Genomic DNA, 19,349 nt, shown 5'->3' with positions numbered 1-19,349 from the left:
AGGGGGATCCCCCGGGGCTGCTGCAGCCCTAATTGCTCCCCTTACCAAGTTCATGACGACAACTCCCTGAGACACCCACAGGCCCCATGGCTACTCCATACTCCCTGGCACCCAACCCTGGACTCAGTCCAGCACACTGAGTCCTATCGGTCAATTTCCTTTTTTTTTTTTTTTTTTTTTTTGGAAAAAAACATTGAGATTTTAAAATTCACACATCATCAAATTCATTCATTTAAAGTATGTAACTCAGTGCTCCCAGCACTTTGGGAGGCCGAGGAGGGCAGATCGCTTGAGCTCAGGTGTTCAAGACCAGCCTGGGCAACATGGAGAAACCCCATCTCTACAAAAACACAAACATTAGCCAGGCATGGTAGTGTGTGCCTGTAATCCCAGCGACCTGGGGGGCTGAGGTGAGAGAATCACTTCAGCTAGGGAGGTCGAAGCTGCAGTGAGCCATGGTTGTGCCAATGCCCTCCGATCTGGGTGACAAAGCAAGATCCTGTCTCAAAACAAATAAATAAATACAATAAATAAAATGTATAATTCAGTAGGTTTTAGTGAGTTCACAGGGTAGGGTATCTATCACCACAATCCATTTTTGAGCATTTGCAAAAAAAAAAAAAAAATTAACCTGTAACCCTTAGCCATCACTCCTCAAGCTCCCCATCCTCTCCCTCCGTCTCTCCCCAACCATAATTATTTTCTCTATATATAACTTGGCCACTTCGAGGCATTTCATACAAATGGAATCACATGACGTATGGTGAGTCAATTCTCTCTCATTCTTTTTTTCACTTCTTTTGAGAAAAGCTTTGCGGTTGTCCAGATCTCCTCTGTGCATGGTTCTTCAAGCTGCATGCCTGAATCACTTCAAAATATGAGATGGGAACACACTGGAACCACTCTGGCTTAAGGTCCACCTCAAAGCCTATTCATTATGTCTTCAGCTTTCACTGAGGTCAAAGGTATTTGAAACCATTTTGTTTTTTGCAAAACCCCACCTGCAAACACCGTGTCACATGAAAAAATTCTTCCTAGATGAGAGCACCAAGAAAAGTCTGCTTTCCAAATGAACTGATATTATTAGACAAAAGAATTCTGTTATTCCATCTTTCCCTTCTTGCCCTGGCTGCCAGGAAGCTCAGAGATTAAAAACCAGATGTAACTGTACAAATGCTCTCTTATGCTACAGTTGGGTCTTAGAGACTCCTCATGCTTCAAGCAGAGTTTTACCACCATGGCATGCAGCAGACTTATTTGGGAAATCAGCTAAAAAGACAGATTCTTACTGAATCTGATGTCCTATAGATAAGGTCTTAAAATCTGCAATTTAAATAACATGTCCAAAAATGTTCTCAGACCTGGCTTTAAAGCCAAAGCAAAATGTCACAGCCCTTTTCCTAGGACTCAGAAGACATTCTAGGGGAAACAAGCCTCGTTCCTCCTCTTGGGTCATCTTCGTCCTCACCCAGTGAGCATCCATGTGCATCACGCAGCTGTTTCCAGGGGCTGCAGTGAACAGAGCAAACGTGCCCGTTCCACGCGAAAGGGCTGTCATTGCTCTAAGACGATGAGACCATCTTTGGCCGAGATGGGAGGATTTATAGAAATGAGCAGGCTGAACACAATCCTGTTCCCTGGATGCATAAACTCAATTCAAGTCCTCAAAGCGTTCTAGCAGTTTCCATGAATCCACTTCCTCAATGTCAAACACCAGAGCTTTGCAAAGCTTTAGGACGTTCTTGCCACCAGGAATCCCTGCTCTGGTAGGAGAGGTTTCTTTCCTCATTTCCCTCACTGGGTAACCAGGTAGGAACAGCAGGTGGAGGCACAGGGAGAGGAGCAGGAACCCCAGGCGCAGGCACAGGGAAAGGAGCAGGCACCCCCGGCGCAGGCATAGGGAGAGGAGCAGGCACCCCAGGCGGAGGCGCAGGGAGAGGAGCAGGGACCCCAGGCGGAGGCGCAGGGAGAGGAGCAGGGACGCCAGGCGGAGGCGCAGGGAGAGGAGCAGGAACCGAAAAACACTGTGCCCATTTCTACAGCGCTGCAGGGTGCAGGACTGCTGCTGCCATCCAGGTAAGTCCAGGGAGCTTAAGGGCTGAGGTTCTTTACAGAGAATGAGCAAAGGTGGAAAAGGAGAATCTTCCCGGGACAGCAGGGACTCCTAGCAGCTGAGGGGCCAGGCACAGGGACGGGTGGCTCTCAGAATAGAGGCAGATATTTCCCACACGGCCAGCAGCCTGCACAGCTGTGCCTGCCAAGGCCTGTCTGGTATTTTGTGAGGACGCCAAGATTCCCATACTCTTTCATCCCTCTATTCTGGAAAACACAGTTTGCTCCAACCTTTCACTATCCTAAATAGTGCCAAGTTGGACATCTTTATGATCACAGTTTCACTTTACTCTTCCCTCTGGATAAATCCCCAGGGGCAAGGTTTTTAATTCAAAGTCCATTTTCCTGTAAAACAGAGGTTTAAACACCACACAGAGGAGAGCGTAGACTCTGTCCTCTGTGCCATGGAATTGTTTTTAATCACTGCACGAGCCATATGGGGCATTAGACCTAAACAGCATTGTTGAACTCTGAGGGTCTCGTTCTCATGTTCCCCACACTCGGAAACTGACTCCCTATGGGAAAAGATGTTGGCCACACCTGAGCACCGGGCTGATCTTCCTTCTACAAACACGTCATCTCCCTCTGGCTCTTGCCAGCCTGCCGCCTCCATCCACACAGAGGAATGGCCTTTCTGACAGGCAAACTGGACTAATCATGTCTTTTATTTTCTGTCTTAGGATGTTTTGACGTCTAGGGGAGCCTCGCAGACACTGGCAGAGACCGCCCCTTCCAGGGCTGGCTAATTCCCAAAGACAGTGAGTGGCTTCCTTGGGCTCTTACCGTGCACTCACATGCACAAGCCAACCACCCCCTTTTTCAACTCCTGTTCACCCAGCCAATATGAACCACCCCTGCCCTAAGGCGCCCCAGGACCAGGTGCCAGGCAAGCAAAGACCTCCCCTACAGCCCCAGGCCGACTGCAATGACTCACCCAACCTGGCCCTGCCTCTCTCACAGAAACCCCCAGAAAAGCTCTGGCCTCAGTTTCCTCCCACCTCCTGCCTCCTAACCAAACCCTGGGGCTTCCCCTGTGGCCCCAGGGCTCATGCCCCCTGCTCTTGGGAAATGTAAGCCATAAAACCTTCTTTTGGGAAATCCTTTTGTCCTCACTCAGCCACCTCCATAAGTTAAAATCCTGCAGCACAAATGAGACAGACACAGCAAGGACGATGGTTTCCAGGCAGGTGAGGAACTGCGCGCTGGCTCCCCTCTAGATCCCCCAGCAACAAACCAGCGCTCCCCAGGCCCCAGAGGGATACCCTCCCTTCTTTTCCACCGACAGCCGAAACACACACAGCCAGGACTTCTTTCTTCTGTAGCCAAAAGACATCATGATTTAGCACCATCAGCTTTGCTTGAAAAAATGACCTACCCTAACCAAACGTTTCCAAAGAAGTGTCACCTCTGCTCAGCCTGCTATGTTGGGAGACTAAAATGTGAAGATGGGTCTGGCTCAAGGTCTCACTGCTGTCTCAGCAAGTCTGGCCAGAGGCTAACTGGAGTCAGGCCAAGAGGGTGTCACTGTCAGACCCTTGGGCCACCCAAGTGCCCACCCACATATCTGTCGCGTGCCACCCCGGGGCTTCCCTGTCCTCCGGGGCGGGGTATCGCGCGGTTCTGATTGGGACCCATGCTGCAGCTGTCCTCTCGTGCAATTGCTAAGAAGGTGAAGCGGGGTCACAAAAGGCCATTCTAGACCACCAGGTGCTCGATGGGAGGCCTGGGGGTGGCCACAGCCTTTTGTTCTGGTCTCCAGGTATTGAGGGCCACCAGGCATCCCGCCTTCCACACATCCTCCTCTCGGCAGGGAGGGAGAACAGAATGGGGCTGTGTGGCAGTTTCCTCCCCGCTCCCACATACACAGAGGAGCTGGCTGTGCTGCAGGTACATGGGGGCCTTCCCTTCAGCGGACAGCTCCCTCCACCAGCCATCCTCCCACAGCCCACACGTTCACACCATCAGGCAGGCATGCCCCGATGTGCGATGTCCTTCATCAAAACCCCTCATGATAGTGCAGCTTAACGCCGTCCGAGTGCTGGAAAGAACCAGAGGTCCCAGCTCTCACCCTGGAGCCACGGCAGGGCCCACGCTCTCTCTGAGCCTCGGTGTCCACCACAGTCTCAGCAGGGGCAGCACCAAGTGACCTCTGGTCCCCCTGCCCCCTGCTTCTGTACTTTGGAGGCCTCCCTGACTCCCCTTACCATGTTTGAACACACCACTCTGTCATCTCCCTGACTCCCCTCACCCTGTCTGAACACACCACTCTGTCATCTCAAGGCTTTGTGTCTCCCATGAAGCCTTCAGCAGGTTCTGCCCTGGTCACCCCTGGCTGCCCATCAGCAGGGCTCAGGTCCCAGAGGCACCAAGGGAGCTTCAGACGGTGCCTCCTGCCAAGACAGGCCCCCCGAGCGAAAGTGAGGTCAGGCCTGAAAAGAAAGCAAGGAAGGCCTGCTGAGGATGTACCTCCTCTCCCAGGCAGGCACGTGGGGAAGGCCACAGCCCCAACTGTTCCCCAAAGAGGTGTCCCCACATAGCCATCCGTGGCAAAGTGGCTCCCACTCAGGGCCCTGCTAATGTCCTCGGACATCCATCTACACCCCTCTCCCTGCACACACTGCAGGCATGCCAGCTCAGGAGCTCAAACCTCTGCAAACACGATTATTCGGCAAAACCCAGACATGACACCCCAGAAGTGGCACCCCCACTCTGTAGTCAGACCACAACCTTTTTAGGGACAAGCAGTGGAGTCAGGTTCCCACAGCACCTACCACCACCTTAGGCACATTGCTGATGCTCAAATCAAATCTTTCCAACCACAATGAGATAGCATCTCCCCCGCCTCCACCCTCCAGGATGAAAATAACCAAGAAGAGAGATGGGAACAGAAGTAGGCAAGGACGTGGAGCAAGTGGAGCCCTCATCCGATGCTGGAAAGGACGTCCAACGGTGCGGCCGCTCTGGAACACGGTTTGTCCCTCCTCAAAAGGTTAAACACTGAGCACCACATGGCCCAGCAGCTCTACTCCTAGGAATCTACCTGAGAGAAACGAAACCGCGTCCACACAAAAGCCTGTACAAGAATGTCCAAGTGTGTAAAAGCCAAAAAGTGAGAATAATCCAAATGTCCAGCATGTGATAAACATAATATTGGATTAAAAAGATGCTATATCATATGATGCAGTATCACTCAGCCTTTAAAAGGAAGGAATCACTGACTCATGCTAATAAACGTGGGCAAGGCTTGAAAACATGATGCTGAGTGAGAGAAGACGGACACAAAGGTCACGTATTACACAATTCCACTTATATGAACTGTCCCAGATGGGCAAATCCATAGAGATGAAATGGAGATTTGCAGTCGCCAGGGCCAGAGGTGATTGGTAAAGGGATTCAGGAGGAGGCAGTGACTGCTAATGGTACAGGTTTTTGGGGGGCAATATAAAAAAATGATTACTTTTCACAAATGTTAATACTGATTTTGGTGATGACTGCACCACTCTAAAAATACAGCCATGTGCTGCTGTCAACATTTCAGTCAAGGAGGGACTGCGTATGTGATGGCGGTCCCATAAGATTGCAATAAAATATAATAAAATAAAAATAAAAGCTGAAAACTTTTATCACCAAGTGAGGTCACAGCCACTGGGACGTCGTAGCTCAATGCATTCCTCACGCGTCTACAATGCTGCTGGCCTAAACAGACCTCCTGCACTGCCAATCTAATAAAAGTCTAGCACATACAATTTTCTAGGTACGTAGTACTCAATAATAAGAAAAAACTATGTTACCGGTTTATGCATTTACTATATTTTTTAGAGTATGCCTTCTACTTATTAAAAAATAAACAGACTGGGTGCAGTGGCTCATGCCTGCAATCCCAGCACTTTGGGAAGCTGAGGTGGGAGGATCAGGTCAGGAGTTTGAGACCAGTCTGGCCAACATGGTGAAACCCTGTCTCTACTAAAAATACAAAATTAGCCGGACATGGTGGTGCACGCCTGTAAGTCCCGGCTACTTGGGAGGCTGAGGCAGGAGAATCGCTCGAACCCGGAAGGTAGAAGTTGCAGTGAGCCAAGATCACGCCATTGCACTCCAGCCTGGGTGACAAGAGCAAAACTCCGTCTCAAAATAAAATAAAAGAGAGTAAACTAGGGGCCTGGCACAGTGGCTCATGCCTGTAATCCCAGTACTTTGGGATGCCAAAGCAGGCGGATCACTTGAGGTGAGGAGTTTGAGACCAGCCTGGCCAACATGGAGAAACTCCACCTCTACTAAAAAATACAAAAATTAATTGGGCATGGTGGCACGCCTGTAATCCCAGCTACTCGGAGGCTGAGGCTGAGAATCACATGATCAGTGGAAGTGGAAGTTGCAGTGAGCCGAGATCATGCCACTGCACTCCAGCCTGGGCAACAGAGCAAGACTCCGTCTCAAAAAAAAAAAAAGTAAACCGTAAAACAGCCTCAGGCAGGTCTTCCAGGAGATGTTCTAGAGGAAGGCACTGTAATCACAGGAGACGCCAGCTCCACGCATATTACTGCCCCTGAAGACCTTCCAGTGGGACAAGATGCGGAGGTGAAAGGCAATGGTATTGATGATCCTGACCCTGCGTAGCCCAAGGCTAACGTGTGGATTTGTGTCTTAGTTTTTAACAAAAAAAATTAAAAAGTAAAAAATTCTTTGAATAGAAAAAGGCTTATGGAATAAGGATATATGGAAACAAAATGTTTGTATAGCTGACAATGTGTGTTTTAAGCTAAGTATTACTGCAAAAGAGTCAAGAGGTTTTTTGTTTGTTTGTTTTTTGAGACAGAGTCTCGCTCTGTCACCCAGGCTGGAGTGCAGTGATGCGTTCTCGGCTCACTGCAAGCTCTGCCTCCTGGGTTCACGCCATTATCCTACCTCAGCCTCCCGAGTAGCTGGGACTACAGGCACCCACCACAACACCCGGCTAATTTTTTGTATTTTTAGTAGAAACAGGGTTTCACCGTGTTAGCCAGGATGGTCTCGATCTCCTTACCTTGTGATCCACCTGCCTCAGCCTTCCAAAGTGCTGGGATTACAGGAGTGAGCCACCATGCCCAGCCAAGAGGTATTTTTTTAAAAAAATTAAAAGTTTACAAAATAAAAAAGTTACAGTAAGCTAGAGTCAATTTATTATTGAAGAAATTCTTTTAATTTTTTTTTTTTTTTTTTTTTTTTTTGAGATAGAGTTTTGCTCTTCTTGCCCAGGCTGGAGTACAATCGTGCAACCTTGCCTCACCGCAACCTCTGCCTTCCAGGTTCAAGCGATTCTCCTGCCTCAGCCTCCAAGTAGCTGGTGTGTGTGCCACCACGCCCAGCTAATTTTGTATTTTTAGTAGAGACGAGGTTTCTCCATGTTGGTCAAGCTGGTCTCAAACTCCCGACCTCAGGTGATCCACCTGCCTTGGCCTCCCAAAGTGCTGGGATTACAGGCGTGAGCCACCGCGCCCGGCCTGCTTTATTTTTAAATTGAATCTGCGGTGCCCAGGGATGAGCAGCATGAGGGCAGGGTCTGGAACCTTCATTGCTACCTTCTCACCAGCCAGCTGTCCCCGTCAGCACAGAGCACCTACACACCCAATCTCCATCAACTCCAAGGTCTCTCGATGGGAAAGACTCACGTGAAAGTCCGATGACCCCTGAACCAGACACAAGTTGCAGTGGCAGCATAAACAGAGCACTGGGCATAACTAACTGGGAAGGAAGCCCCAGACTTGCTGTCCTGCCACTCAACCCGGCCTTGTTTTTCCACCATGGCTGGAGACTGTGCCTGAATGCCTCTCTCTTCTGCAGCCCCCAGCAGGAAGGAGTCCCAGGCAGCCTTCTCTGTAGGGCACCCATAGAGAGTGGCATCTGTGCACCCCACAGGTGGTCAGCATCCTACACAGACATCGCAGAAGAAAGTAACGGAGCTTACCCAAGGCTCTGTGGGCAAGCTTCAGACCATGAGGACACCATCACGTGGGGTGTCCCACATACCAGGATTTAGAGAAGCCAGATGAGGAGAGAGCATTTCTCAGAATCACATCAGAGAAAAGTGGCGTGGTTCTAGGCAATGTGCTGAGATCATTTAGAACAAGGGCCCACAAAATTTTCTGCAAAACTCCAGCTGGTAACTACTCTCAACTCTGCAGAGCATGCAGTCTGTCACAACGACTCAACTCTGCCACACACAATGTGGAAAGAGATGAGCACGGCCGGGTGCCAATAAAACTTTATTCACAAAAGAGAACCCAGATTGTCAGGAAATATCACAAATTACACATCTGACCAGGGATTAGCATCTAGCATGTATAAAGAACTCATACAATCCAACAATTCAAAAATGGGCAAAGAACTTAAATAGACATTTTTCTGAAAATATTCAAATAACCAATAAGCTCATAAAAAGATGCTCCACATCACTAATCAATAGGAAAATGCAAACCAAAACCACAATGAGATACTACATCAACACCCCCTAGAATGGCTATTTTAAAAAACAAAAAAAAACAGGCCAGGTGTGGTGGTTCACACCTATAATCCCAGCACTTTGGGAGGCTGAGGTGGGCAGATCAGCTGAGGTCAGGAGTTCGAGATCAGCCTGGGCAACATGGTGAAATCCCGTCTCTACTAAACAAATAAAATAAAATAAAATAAAATAATTAGCCAGGGATGGTGGTGGGTGCCTGTAATCTCAGCTACTCAGGAGGCTGAGGCAGGAGAATCACTTGAGCCCAGGAGGCAGAGGTTGCAGTGAGCTGAGATCACACCACTGCACTCCAGCCTGGGCAACAGAGCGAGACTCCAACTCAAAAAATAATTAAATTAAATTAAAAAGTTACAAAAACAAAAACAGGCCAGGTGTGGTGGCTCATACCTGTAATTCTAGCACTTGGGGAAGCTGAGGTGGGTGAACTGCTTGAGCTCAGGAGTTTGAGACCAGCCTGGACAACATAGTGAGACCCCCCAACCCGTCTCTACAAAAAAATTTAAAAATTAGCCAGGCATGATGGTGCATGCCTGTGGTCCCAACTACTCGGGAGGCCCAGATGGAAAGGATTGCTTGGGCCTGGGAGGCCGCGGCTGCAGTGAGCCTTATTGTGCCACTGCAATCCAGCCGGGTGACAGAGTGAGACCCAGTCTCAAAACAGAAACAAACAAACAAAAAAACAAAATACAAGTGTTGGCAACAATATGGGAAACTGGAACCCTTGAGCCTTGCTGGTGGGAATGTAAACCACTGTGGGTTTAACCACTGTGGGTTACACAGGCGTGTAACCACTGTGGAAAACAGTACGGCAGTTTCTCCAAAAACTAAACATAAAAAAAAAAAATATGAACCAGCCATTCCACTTCTGGGTAGGTATATGCCTGAAAGAATGGGTGGATATCTTGAGGAGATATATCCGCACACCTACATTCACACAAAACTATTCACAACAGCCAAAAGGTTGGAGCGACCCAGTGTCCACCACCGGATGAATGAGGTGTGGTCCATTCACAGAAGGAGTATTTCTTAGGCTTAAAAAGAAATGAAGTTCCAATACATGCTACAACGTGGGTGACCCTGGAGGACGTTACGCTAAGTGAAAGAAGTCAGGCACAAAATCTCACATGACCCCGCTCCTATGAGGTTCCTCGAGTGGGGATCCATGGAGACAGGAAGCTGAATGGGGGTTGTCAGGGGCTGGGGAAGAGGAATGGGGAGGGAGGGTTCAATGGGGACAGAGTTTCAGTTTGGGAAGATGAAAAAGTTCTGGAGACGGTTGGTGGCGATGGTTGCACAGCCACATAAATGTGTTTAATGTCACTGAACGGCACACTTTAAAAACGGTGAAGATGGGCTGGGCACGGTGGCTCACTCCTATAATCCCAGCACTTTGGGAGGCCGAGGCAGGTGGATCACTTGAGGTCAGGAGTTCAAGACCAGCCTGGCCAACATGGAGAAACCCTGTCTCTACTAAAAATACAAAAGTTAGCCAGGCTTGGTGGCGCGTGCCTGTAATCCCAGCTACACAGGAGGCTGAGGCAGGAGAATTGCTTGAGCCCGGGAGGCGGAGGTTGCAGTGAGCCGAGATCGCTCCACTGCACTCCAGCCTGGGCAACAGAGCAAGACTCCGTCTCGGGGAAAAAAAAAAAAAAAAAAAGATGAAGATGGTAAATTCTGTATTATGTGTATCTTGCTAAGACTTTAAAAATAAAAACAAAATTTCATTTACAAAAACAAGCAATGAGCAGGATCGGACCCTCACACCACAGTCTGCCAGCTTCTGGTTGGGCACAAGGCAGTGGGTGCCCAGCAGGGAGACGGTGGCCGGAGCGCAGGTGCAGAGAACAGGGTCCTCATCCCAGTCCTGCCCTGACAAATGCCGCTTGATCCCCTGTTTCCCCACCCAGGAGGGTGCCCTGGAGCATATCCTCTTGGGTCATGTCATTAATCATTAGGGGGTGTCTGATTACACCCACAAGTGGAAAATATAATTTGAGACAATAGCAAAGAACACCTCAGGAAAAACCAGATCTTCAAATTCATCTAATCTAGTGTCTTCAACAGTCAATGAGAATTGCAACATTGTCAATTAATTCCGTTACTCCTAAGTGGAACCTTTCTGCCACCAATTATGCGATACCCTGGCAGCTCACTAAGTTACCCCTTGAGGGCACTTTTCCAGTTTTTTTCTGAGCAGCAAGGGGAGGTGATCAGTAGACAAGGCTAGAAACCCAGGATGTGTGCAGGTGCCTAGGCGCTGGGAGTCTCCACTGTAAAATGACGCTGCAGCCATGGCATGGGGGCGTGAGGTGCCCACACAACGATGTTCATGATGGATGAATGGGGGTCTGAGGACATTGGGAGAGCCACTGAGGAGCAGGGTCCCTTGGTGGCTCCTGTTAGGGCGGAACTGGGACACCTGAGGAAGCAGGAGAAGTCGCTGGAGGGAGAAGCACCCAGGTGAGCGTGGCCAGGTCGGTGATTCTGCCTCACCCTTCCCTGCACCAGGACCAGCACCTCCTAGGCCTCCCAGATCATCGACATCCCCAAGAGGAAAACCCCACCCACCCCACCCCACCCAGCACCACCATCCTGCTCCAGAAAGCAGCACGGCTCCCCTGTCCCAAGGTCATCAACTGTGTGGGCTGAAAGTGCCCTGACCAGAAAAATAAAACTAAAACAAATTCACTCCCAGCCTTCGTGAATTGCCCAGACCGGCTTTTCCTTCTCTCCTTCCCTTTAATTGCAGCTGTCAGGGTTGCAGGGTTGCAGGCCTGCTACTCTGGAAGCAAGCGCTCCCCACCACTTGTGAGCCAACGGCAGCTCCTGAGAGACAGGCTCCTAGTGACAAGCAAAGGCTCAACCCAACCGCCCCATGTTCCTTTCTTAGGAAGCTCCCAGAGGAGCTAAGAAGGGAGTTTCAGGGAGACAGGTCCCAGCTGCGAACCAAGGCCCAGCTGGCCAGACGCAGGTGCCTTCCAAAGGCAGAAGTGCATGCACACCATGGATGTTAGCTCTGCCCCAGCCCTGGGAGAGAGTATGAATAAATAGCAAGTCCCAAGTCCAAGCTCCAAGGAAGCCAAAGGCAGCTGACTGCTGACAACATCTTATGGCTCAACCCCAGGCCTGCAGGGACACGTGCTCCTTCCTGGGTGGACAGGGACTAATGTCCTTCCCTCTCTGAGTCTGCTCCTGCTCTAGAATAAAGGGGTGGACCACCTTCTCCAGCAGGGTCACACATTCTCATATGCATCCTTGTGACACCTTTCGAGCAGGAACCGTGTACTGGGCCAGCACTTCTGCACAAGGGACAAGTATGCAGCATCGGCCAGAGACGAGGGGGACTGTGGAGGATGCAGACCCAGCTCTCGGCCAAGACAGCCAGGAAAGGCAGAAGCACCCTCCACGGAGCCGTGTCACCATCCCTCCACCCGGGAGGACACTTGTCCACATCTGGGAGGGGAGTGACAGCAGAGGCTAGAGAGGGAGCTCAGGGACTTGGAGGGACACACGGGTGCAGAGAAGGGCTTGAACACGGGGAGAAAGAGAGTCCGACTGGATTTCAGACGGGATTGGTGAGCTGTGGAGCTGGAGACAGGAAAACCAGGCAGGTGAGGCCGCCCAACTGCGATGGTGGCCAGGACCAGGGTAGTCCTGCATGGGGCTGTGACTCCGACATTCCGCTCCTGCCTGCCGTGTTTAGGACCCCAGGGTGTGCATTCTCATGGGGTGGTGGAGGGTGAAGCAGAGATACACGATCGGCACATCAACAGCCTTCCATATGCAGGCTTCAGTTACTCTGAACTCAACCAACCATGCGCACATTGGAAATATTTTTTAGTTGCATCTGTACCGAACATGTACAGACTTTTTTCCTTGTCATTATTCCCTAAACAATACAGTATAGGAACCATTTACATATCATTTACATTGTTTAGGTATCATACACAATCTGGAGATGTTTTAAAGTATATGAGAGAAAGTACTTAGGTTATATGCAAATACTGCATCATATTAAATCAGGGACTTGAGCATCCACGGACTTTGGTACTCACGGGAGGTCCGGGAACCAATCCCCTTTGGATGCAAGGGATGACTGTATGGCCCTTCCACAGTATTAAGATCTCGTGGTGCACACAATTAAGAAAGCATATCTCACACAGCTTCTTGGGCAGGTCTGTGCAGCTCAGAGGCCCTTTCCTACACATGGGCACCACCAGGTACAACCCGTCCACGTGAAAATGACAGAGAGGAGCTGGAAGCGCCTGCACCACTCATCTGTCTGCAGCCACACTGGCTGGGTCTGGCATGGGCATGCTGGTGAGGACAGTTCAGAAGGATTGAGAAATTGCCCACGGGGCTCTGGACCACACAGATCTGTCTTTATGGTCCCTGGTATACAAGGCCATGCCAGGAGGAAGGGTCCTGTACCAGCAGGAGCCCAGTGTGCGGTCAAGCCAAGCTGGATTCAGCCACTCAATCCCATGTGACCATGACCAAGTATCTGCTGAGAGCCTGTGTCCTCACTGAAAATGGTGGTAATTCCACTTTCTGCATGGAGCTGGTGGTAGTCAGAGTCAACGCTGGTAAGATATCTGGCAGATGGGGCCTTTAAGCACATTACAGGTGAGGTGATACCAGCAAGGCACAGAGGAGGCGCTCAAGAATAGAGCCACTGAGCACCAGCCCACGCTCCGGCCTCTGCAGAGCACACAGACCTGGGCTTCACTGCACCCTTCCCTGCACGTGGGCACCACGAGACGCACCCTCGTTCATGTGAAAATGACGGCAAGGAGCTGGAAGCATCTGCACCACTCATCTGTCTGCAGCCACCCCGACTGGGTCTAGCCTGGGCACGCTGGTGAGGACCGCTCAGAGCGTTGTCCAGAAGCCAGAGGCATAGTCCCTTTCATACCCCGCAAGGTCACACAAGCGGGCCACCAAGGACAATGCTATCCACCCTCTTCCCACCCAAACACAAGCACAGGGCACACAGGGCCTGACAACAAGAAACTGAAAGTCCCCTGGCCACAGTGCAAAGGGAGGGATGTGGACCAAACCCAGACAGTGGCCACTGGCTTGCAGGTAACAAGGACAGGGGAAAATATTGTAACTCACCAGAGGTGTTGGGAGACTGAGCCCCACAGATGGCCTCTTAGAGCAGGAACTGTCTGTATTCTAGGGGGCCAAAGCAGGGTGCCTGGAGAGATTTCCAGACCTGTGGAGAGATAATGAGACCAGGGCGTGGTCAGACACAGACTGTTGAGAGGCAAGTGTTAAAACTTCATGTCGATTCTGATATTTCTGTGCTAAAAACCAGGGATTGAACTTCTGCTTCTGGGCAGATGGAGTAGACACATTTTTCCCTATTCCTCACACAAAGCACAACTAATACTCAGGATGCTGTATATAAAACAAACATAACACTCTGCAAGGTGGAGAGATGGTGGACCAGCCAGGGACATGGTGTGAGCTCCCTGGGTTTTCTTCTTGCCTCGTACATCCCAGACGTGGTGCTGAATAAGCCAGCAACACAGAAAAGCCAACAGGAGCAGGAACAATACCACAACAAAAGTGTGTTCTCTTTAGTCGAAAGACTAGGAAAGCAGCAGCTAACAGGGCAATACATTTAGACAACAACAGGTCTACTCCAGCCAGACACTGCAGAAAAATCTGTGGCCTCAGCCCCACCCACAGCAGCAAAGGCCGAGTAGGGAGTCTAGATTTCCACCCTGTGTGGCTATAATGAAGCACCAAATCCCTGCCAGGGTGGCATCAAATAGACCAAAGGAAGGAGCTGGCACATTCATCCCCACCAGGCAGTAACAAATCCTCCTTTCACTCTGGCATTAGTATGGGCAGCATGGGGAGCCTGGATTTCTATAGCACCTGTCTGTAATGAGGTGACATCCCTTTCCACCTTCCCTTGTGGAAGTGGCAACAGGAAAAGTTAGCTTACAAAAAAAGTTTAAGTAAGACTCAAAGTCTCATAACATAATACAAATATGTCCAAGTTTCAGTAGAAAATCACCCATCAAACCAAAGATCAGGAAGATTTCAAACTGAAAAAAGAAAATCAATGGATGCCAGCATAGAGGTGACAGAGATGTCGGGATGATCTGACAAAGAGTTGAAAGCAACCATGATAAATGCTTCCACGAACAATTACGAACATGCTAGAAACAGACGAAATAACAGAAAGCCTCACCAAAGCAGTACATCTCACCAAAGATATAAAAAAGAATCAAGTGAAAATGATAGAACTGGCTGGGCACGGTGGCTCATGCCTGCAATCCCAGCACTTTGGGAGGCCGAGGTGTGTGGATCACTCGAGGTCAGAAGTTGAGACCAGCGTGGCCAACATGGCAAAACTCCATCTCTACTAAAAATACAAAAATTGGCCGGGTGTGGTGGTGGGCACCTGTAATCCCAGCTACTCAGGAGGCTGAGGCAGGAGAATCACCTGGACCCAGGAGGCTGAGGTTGCAGTGAGCCAAGATCATGCCATGCACTCCAGCCTGGGCAACAAGAGTAAAGCTCCATCTTACAAAAAAAATAAAAGAAAATGATGTAACTAAAAAATATAGTAACTGAAATAAAAGACTCAGTGGATAGACTCAACAGCAGAATGGAGGGGACAGAGGAAATAATCAGTGAACTGGAAGACAGAACAATAGACATTATCCCAACTGAACAATAGAGTGAAAAAGACTGAAAATAAACAGAGTCTGAGGGAGTTATGGGACAATAATAAAATATCTAACTTTAAATGCTTGAAATCCCAGAAGGAGAGATAAGAGAGGGAGGGTCTGAAAAAGTACTCAAAATGTCCCAAATTTGATGAGAGATATAAACCTACAGATTCCAGAAGCTGAATGAATCCCAAATAGGATAAACCCAAGAAAATTCACACCAATATACATCAGAATTAAACTTCTGAAAACTAATAACTAAGAAAAAATATTGAAAACAGGCAGAGAAACCAATACTTACATTTCTCATCAGAAACTGTGGAGACCAAAAGAAAGTGGCACAGTAATTTTCAAGTGATGAAAGAAAAGAACTCTCAATCCATAATTTTATATCAGCAAAAACATCCTGTAAGAATGAAGGGAAAATTAAGATAGTCTCAGATGAAAGGAAACAAAGGAAATTTGCCACTGGCAGACCTATTCTAAAAGAATAGCTAAAAAGAAACCTTTCTAAATAAAAAATAATAATAAAATAAGGAGTTTTGGAACATTAGGAAGGAAAAAAGAGTATGGTAAGCCAAAAGTTTGGTAAATATAATAGGCTTTCCTTCTCGAGTTTTATAGATTATATTTGATGGTTGAAGCAAAAATTACAACACAATCTGATGTGGTTCTAAATGTATAGAGCAAATATTTAACAATTATAAATGGAGAAGGGTAAAGAGACAAAGAAGATTGTATATTTCACTCAAACTGGTATCACAATAGATGATAAAGTTAAGTATACATGATATAATGCCTAGAGCAACCACTTAGAAAGCTATACAAAGAGATATATTCATAAACACTACAGATGAATCAAAATGGAACCCTAAAAAATGTTCAAAAATGTTCAAATAACCAACAAGAAGGCAGGAAAAACAGAAAAATGAAAACCTGAAATAACAAATGTAAGGCCTAATGTATCAATAATTGCATTAAATGTAAATGGTTAAAATATACCAGTTAAAAGACAGATATTGGCAGAGTAGATTTTAAAAGATACAATTAAATGAGGTCTGCAAAAATTTGCTTCAAATATAATGACATAGGTAGGATGAAAGTAAAAGGATGGAATAAGATACCTTATACAAACATAAGTCAAAAGAAAGCAATCATGGCTATGTTAATATTAGATAAAGTAGACTTCAGGGCAAAGAAAATACCACAAAGAGAACATTACATAATGTAAGAGAGGACTCCACCAGGAAGACATAGTAATTCTAAACGTGTATGTACCAAACAACAGAGGAGCAAAATACATGAAGCAAAAGTGGATAGAACTGAAGAAAGAAGACATAAATCCACACTTATAACTGAACACAACTTTAACAAACCTTTCTCCACAATTGATAGAATAAGACAGGAAAATCAGCAAGGATACAGAACTCAGTAATATACCCAATCAACAAGATCAAAGTGATAGTTGTAGAACCTTCCTCCACCGTACTACAGCAGAATTCACATTCTTTTCAACTGTTCATGAAATTTATAGCATATATTAGAAAAGAAGAACAATCTCAAATCAAATTCTAAGTTCCTACCTCAAGAAGCTAGCAAAAGGAGACCCAAACAAACCCAAAGCAAAAAGAAGGAAGAAAATAATAAACATATGAGTGGGAAAAAATGAACAGGAAACAGAAAAACAACAGAGAAAATCAGTGAAACAATAAGCTGACTCTTTGTAAAAGTCAATGCAATTGACAAAACTCTAACAAGACTGACCAAGAAAAAAAGACAACACAAATTACCAAGACCAGGAATTAAATAGGAGACACCATTAAAGACCCTACAGACATGAAAAAGATACTAAGGGAATACTAAATCAGCTCTACACACATAAATTTGACAATGTAGATGAAATAAAGCAATTATTCAAGAAATACAAACTACTTCACCTTGCCCAATTTGAAAAAGGTAATTTGAATCATTTCCTACAACTATTAAGGGAAGTGAATTCATAATTTTCAAACTCCAGTTTTTTTGAGAAAAAGAAATCTTTAGACCTAAATGAGTTCACTGGAGAATTCTATGAATACTAATTCTACACAATTTCTTCCAGAAAGCAGAATAGCAGAGAACATTTCTTATTTTATGGAGCAACCCTGATACCAAAGCCAGAGAAAGTGAGCACAAAAAGAAGATTACAGGCTGGGTGTGGTGGCTCATGCCTGTAATCCCACTTTGGGAGACCGAGGAAGGTGCATTACCCGAGGTCAGGAGTTCAAGGCCAGCCTGGCCAACATGGTGAAACCCTGTCTCTACTAAAAATACAAAAATTAGCTGGGCATTGTAGTGGGTGCCTGTAATCCCAGCTACTCGGGAGGCTGAGGCAGGAGAATCGTTTGAACCTGAGAGGCGGAGGTTGCAGTGAGCTAAGATTGTGCCGTCGCACTCCAGCCTGGGTGACAAGAGTAAGACTCCATCTCAAAAATTAATTAATAATTTTTTTAAAAAAGAAGATACCTTATACAAACATAAGTCAAAGGTCTTCATGAATATAGACACAGAAATCTTTAACAAAGGAATAACAAATAGAGTTCAGCAATATATCAAAAGAATTATATACCATGACCAAATGGCATTTATTCTAGGGATGCCAGGCTGGTTCAATATTTTTTTAAAAAATCAATCAATGTAATCTACTATTATCAACAGAAAAAAGGATCATATCAATCAATGCAGAAAAAGCATTTAACAAAATTCAGCATCTTTCTATGACAAAAACTCTCCCCAAAATAAGATAGGAATTTCCCCCACTTGATAAAGAACATCTACAAAAAACCATGAGCCAAAATTTACCAAATAAAGACAAAATGCTTTCCCCATATGATCAGGACCAAGGCAAAGATGCCTGCTCTCACCATTCTTACTCAACATAGAGCTGGATGTTCTAGCAAGTGTAATATGGCAAAAAAAACAAACAAACAAAAGATTGGAAAAGAAGAAACAAAATTGTCCCTATTTGCACATAGCATGAAAAATCACAAAGAAACAACCATAAAACCCCAAAATCTCCTGGAAATAATAAATGAGTTGAGCAAGGTCACAAGACACCAGATCAACATATTAAAATCAATTGTATTCTCTAGCAATAAACATGCAGATAGCAAAATTAAAGATACAATATCACTTATACTTGCTCAAAAAATGAAACACTTGGCTGGGCGCAGTGGCTCATGCCTGTAATCCCAGCACTTTTGGGAGGCCGAGGTGGGTGGATCATGAGGTCAGGAGATAGAGACCATCCTGGCCAACATGGTGAAATCCCATCTCTACTAAAAATACAAAAATTAGCTGGTGCATGCCTGTAATCCCAGCTACTCGGGAGGCTGAGGCAGGAGAATCACCTGAACCAGGGAGTTGGAGGTTGCAGTGAACAGAGATTGCACCACTGCACTCCAGCCTGGCAACAGAGTGAGACTCCATCTCAAAAAAAAAAAAAAAAAAAAGAAATGAAATGAAATAGGTATAAACCTAACAATACACATTCAGGAACTGTATGCTGAAAGCTATGCAACACTGATGAAAACAAATCAAAGATCTAAAAAAATTGAGAGATATATCCTGTGCATGGATTGGAAGACTCAGCATAGTCAGAATGTCAGTTCTTCCCAAATTGATGTGCAGGTGATGATGAGGAACACAATTCCAGTCAAAATCCCAGCAAAATTTTTTTGTAGATATGGACAAGATTATTCAGCACTTTCGGAGGTCAAGGCAGGTGGACCACTTGAGGTCAGGAGTTCGAGACTAGCCTGGCCCAACATGGTAAAACCCCGTCTCTACTAAAAATACAAAAAATTAGCCGGGTGTGGTGACACGCACCTGTAAGCCCAGCTACTTGGGAGGCTGAGGCAGGAGAACCACTTGAACTTGGGAAGCGGAGGTTGCAGTGAGTTGAGATCGTGCCACTGCACTCCAGCCTCCAACCTGGGCAACAGAGCAAGACTCTGCCTAAAAAAAGTCCGGGCACGGTGGCTCACGCCTGTAATCCCAGCACTTTG

At 46.9% G+C, this 19,349-nt stretch overlaps 1 protein-coding gene across 3 annotated transcripts in view; it reads right to left on the bottom strand.

Moving 5' to 3' along the window:
* SHANK2 (SH3 and multiple ankyrin repeat domains 2) overlaps positions 1-19,349 on the bottom strand; it is a 694,542-nt gene that overhangs the window by 653,030 nt on the left and 22,163 nt on the right. For all 3 annotated transcript variants that reach the window (XM_054524157.1, XM_054524158.1, XM_054524159.1), the window contains exon 2: positions 13,730-13,829. The gene's annotated coding sequence lies outside the window, so the exon portion shown is untranslated. The remainder of the gene's footprint in view (positions 1-13,729; positions 13,830-19,349) is intronic.

Source organism: Pongo abelii, chromosome 9, assembly GCF_028885655.2.
Source record: "Pongo abelii isolate AG06213 chromosome 9, NHGRI_mPonAbe1-v2.0_pri, whole genome shotgun sequence".
Lineage (NCBI taxonomy): Eukaryota > Metazoa > Chordata > Mammalia > Primates > Hominidae > Pongo > Pongo abelii.
Note: the sequence above shows the minus strand (reverse complement) of the source record. Positions and strands in the feature narration are given on the sequence as shown.